The 4,615-nt window shown below is 47.8% G+C and overlaps 1 long non-coding RNA gene across 1 annotated transcript; it reads right to left on the bottom strand.

Annotated features, from left to right (window-relative positions):
• Positions 1–2,854: 2,854 nt before the first annotated feature.
• LOC144826190 (uncharacterized) lies at positions 2,855–3,814 on the bottom strand. The gene is made up of 3 exons (XR_013609695.1): positions 3,716–3,814; positions 3,201–3,281; positions 2,855–2,966 (listed from the first exon to the last, which is right to left on the bottom strand). It is a non-coding gene; the product is annotated as an uncharacterized LOC144826190 (long non-coding RNA).
• Positions 3,815–4,615: the final 801 nt, after the last annotated feature.

The raw sequence follows: 4,615 nt of genomic DNA on the forward strand, positions 1-4,615 counted from the left end.
CCTCTTCTATAGGCGCCCGCAGGGGGCCTCGCGCCTTCCACCGGATCGCGGGCCTGATCCCAGGCTGCAGCTGCCGCTCAGGTATGGGGAGGAGGGGGCAGCGGCCCACCGACGCACCAATGCGCTGCCCGCTGATCCGTGGGCCGGGACAGAGCGCTGCTGTTCCCCGATGCCGCAAAGTACCTCCCTTCGGTAGTCACTGCAGTGGTGGGGGGGCCCGCTTGTCACCAATCTTGCTGCCAGATCTCGCGCGGGGCCTCACCTCGTCCGCCGAACTGTGGACCAACCCACCAGCCGCTAGCCAGCCGCCCCTCTGCTCCTCACCTCTGTAGCCAGCCACTTCCGCCTGAGCCGCTCGACCGCCGCAAGCACAGCGGGAGCTCACAGGCAGCGCCGACCTCTCCGGGGATAGGCCCCACCTCGGTGTAGGGGCCTAAACCTCCCCAGGCCCTGCTGTCGACAACAACGCAGTTCTTCAGTCAGTCTCAGCTCCAAGGCGGCCGTTCAGAGCCTGGGATGCGCCATTCCGCTGGCACACAGTCCTCAGCTCTGCTCACCACGCGGCCGGCCATTCTCAGGAGGCTCCGGGGTCGTACAGCCTCAAAAGGGCAGATCTCCTTCAGCCAGTGCTGAAATAATGGCACCGCCGGGACCAGGACAGCGAGAGGACCTCCAATCACCCCTTTGGCGGCGTGGATGGGCACCAGGTAGGGCGATGTACAAAGCTAGATGCCAGGCGGCGCCGGAGGGACTGAGATATACGTCCTACACCGCCACCATCTTGGCCACGCCCCCACAGAGCCTTTTTTAAATCTTGGAAGGCCTGTGCATGCTCCCTGGTGCATGGAAAGGAACTGTATGATATGTCTTTGGTGGTGAGGGCAAGGAGAGGTTTGACCATGGCCGAAAAATTGGAAATCCACTGTCTACAGTATGATGTTAGGCCTATGAAGGCTCGCACCTGCATTTGTGTGCGTGGGGCCGTCGTAGCATTGATAATGGCTACACGATCAGCGGTGAGCTGCCTTCCCTCCTTCAAGAGGAGATGACCTAAATAGGTCACCTTCTCTTGACAAAACTGAAGCTTTTTCAAAGAGACTGTGATTATGGAGGGCAAGGTGGCGTAACAAACAGAGAGTAGCTTCTTTACATGCTGGGGCAAAATTTGCAGCAATGAGGAGGTCATCTACATATTGTAATAGTGTGGAATTATCAGGGAGTTCCAAGGAATCTAGTTGACTTTTTAGGACTTTACTATAGATACTGGGGTTCTCGGTGAAAACTCAGAAGGGACCATCATTAAGAGGGCTGTAATGTCGGGACAACAGGATATTGGGAGATTGTTATTTTGTTAAGAGCTCTAAGGTCAACTTCAAATCTGTATATTTTAGGGGAGAGAGCATCTCCATTGGTCTTTTTATGAACGGGAATAATGGGACTGTTACAGATATTGCCACGTGTCTCCTCCACTACGCCCTTGTCCATTAATTCAGATATTATTGTTAAAAGGGTCATTTCTCCTTCCTCGGGCAGTCGATACTGCCGGAGGCGGGGAGAAGTGCACCTGGCTGGATTCGTACCACATGAGGGGATATGTTGAGACAATCAATAATACGTAGGGGCCCCCTGAAAGCTAATCAAGGGCACAACGACAGGGGAAAACAGAAACTACCAAAAAGACAAATGTCTGCCCCCTCTGATTCATACAAGTGGCTCACGTAGAGTCCAATGTTTATACTTAACAGAATTGAGCTCACCAAGATGCATAACCAGCCCACATAATTAACAGAACAACATAATAGAACAATATAAAGATTTTTTATTTATTAAATTCATCGAAAACAGATAGTTTCGTCATTGACGGAAGACACAGGTAATCAAAGTCATAAATCACAAATTAATCTCCCCACACATCTTTCATTTACTCAAAAGCACCCAATCACATTCTCTACATCCTCTCAGAGCACATTCCAGCAAACATACCCATATATCCGTCACTCAATTCATCACTCATCCTTAACAAGATTTCAGATGTAGCACACTGTCGCTGTCCTGCAGCGTCTTCCCGGTTAACAACTGGGGACCGGATATTGTATTAGCAGGACAGGATGGAACAACGCCAATGCGCGTTTCGGTGCCGTGCCAGATCTACGGCCACACCTTCATCAGGGCATTCAACAATGGGAAATGTGGGGACAGGATAATATCAGAACAGCAAACAGTCTGTGGTGGTCAAAAAAACATATTTTTACACATAAATCAATTCCAACTCATAATTTTAATATAGAAATCCTGCTTATTAAATACACATATCATATATAAGGCATTTCAGTCTTCATAATTCCATTCATATATTTAACCTTTTCTCTGCATTAGTGAGCTCAAAAACTGCATATTATGATAGAAGCAATGAGACGATATACCTCCAAGCAACAACACAGGAATCCCTTGGCAGAACATTGCAAATAATCAAACAAACAAACAATGTTTCAAACTTACTAGACAACATAACAAACAAAGAGGTAGGAAATAAAAGGATCTGCAAATTGCAGAAACTCACATAGATTCTTAAGCAACCAGTCTGAATAAAGATAAAGGTAATTAAAACATGAGGTAAATAAAACCACCCAAGCACACTTTAAACTGAAGTCTTCGATACTTACTTAAAAGCGACACAGCCATCGTATTAGAAAAAGATCCCACGTTAGGATGAGGATTCAAGCCAATATTCCCGATAGGCACTCCAAAATTACAACAGCAGGCATCACAAAATGACTGGCTGATCGCCAAAGGCGATATCAAGAGTGGTCCTATGATACGCTAAGGCTACACGGCCTAATCTAAGTTCAACTTACCGTACTAACATCGCCATAAATCACGAAGGGAGAGCGGATTTCCGAAAAAGATAAAGCCAACAGATTCTTTTCAAACTCCGTCCGAATTACAAACGTCGTCCATAGGTGAGTCTGAAGGTTAATCAAAAGAGAAGATAGAATTAGACAGCTTTCACCCCTGATAGCACTGAAACTAACTAACATCGGGACGGGCTCAGATATCGGTGTCCCCCAACTCATTGGAGGCCCAGATGGTAGTGGTTGAAAGGTAAAACCCCTCCCAGCCAAAAGAAAATTGCACGGTCTTAAGGCTGCTGGTAACACCTGAAAACGGGTGAAAAGGAGAGGTAAACATAATCGAATCACCTGCTAAGTGGTCGACCGCCACTAAGGTTGCGCAGAGAGATCGAGTCGTGCTGAATTCAGGCACTTGTGCAATATTTCTTCCTGTAACGAATAAACCACAAATAATCAGGGCAGGCTGCACGGCTCGTGCAAGGGCATATATCCAAAAATGCAAGCGGCAGCTAATTATGCTTGAGGAAAATGACAACTCCCAGGGGCCACACATGCAACAACGTGAGATCCCACATAGCGCTAGCTACTTAATCGGATAAAGAGCGTAACAGAAGGGTATCTTCAGTCACAAACATCAGTAGAACCCATGTTACTGAAGGATTGAGCATGAATGGGGGATTTAAAAAATATATAATATTTCATTTTAAACACCTGAAGGTGGCATTGACTTTAAATTAGTTAATTAAGCAGCTAAAACAGCCGCATTCAGTCATAGTTCCGCCCTTCCACAGTTACAGCTTAGAACAACGCCACGGTTAACATTATGCAAAACAGTCTCTTCACGCCGAATCCCGTGCACATACCTCCAAACAAAACCGTCTCTTCCTCGTCACGAAACCTCACGAAACTGCAACCTCAGCGGGTAGAGTAAACTCCCGAAGGTGTCTGGCGGTAAATTGTCCGGATTTAAAAGGACCAAAAAGACATTCTCATTATCCAATGGGATTGCTAGGCGGGATAACCTGGAAGGTCCCGTCTCCACCGGGTAAGTTCAAAAAGGCAGCACAGATCGCATCACAGTCAAACAGTGGCCCAACATCGAAGAATCTGCTGGGCGGGACGGACCGAAAACATCCCAGGCGAGATCAAAAAGCCGGACAGGCTCGACCCGCAAGCAAAAGGAACCAAACACCAGGGGATCTGCAGGGCGAAACACACTCCGAGACCCCGAGTAGGCTCAACAAGCCGAACAGCCAGGCACCAGGATGGCAGACGGCTAGTGACAATGTAAGACATATTATAAATCAAACTAGCCGCCTAGGTGCAAGACAGGATTACTACTCAGGGTAAGAAGCCGTGTCTAATAGACATTATCTATATACGAGCCTCTGAGGTCACACACCCTAACTCCTACACTCCGCCCCGGAGCATTCTTTTAGAGATAGGGCATCATATCTAGGACAGGCAATCGCAACGGGGTAGTAGGAGAACATACCTCCTACTTAAAGGGACAGTGCGACCCGCACCATTTACAGAATAGCATTTTCCAACGGGCATAGCTCATTCAGTCCCGAGTTAACAGAATTAAGGAGGAATATCCAAAACACCTCCCTCTTTTTCCTTAGCGCCGTGGCATCCTTGCCAGGTATGCTGCGCACTTTCTCGAGGATCGACCATTTCAGGTCTGCTTCGGCATGCTTGGCAATGATCCAGTGGGAAACCAGTGGGGCCCCACTTCTTTGCTTTTGAATATTCGACTTATG

The sequence above is a fragment of the Lissotriton helveticus genome, chromosome 3_2 (assembly GCF_964261635.1).
Source record: "Lissotriton helveticus chromosome 3_2, aLisHel1.1, whole genome shotgun sequence".
Lineage (NCBI taxonomy): Eukaryota > Metazoa > Chordata > Amphibia > Caudata > Salamandridae > Lissotriton > Lissotriton helveticus.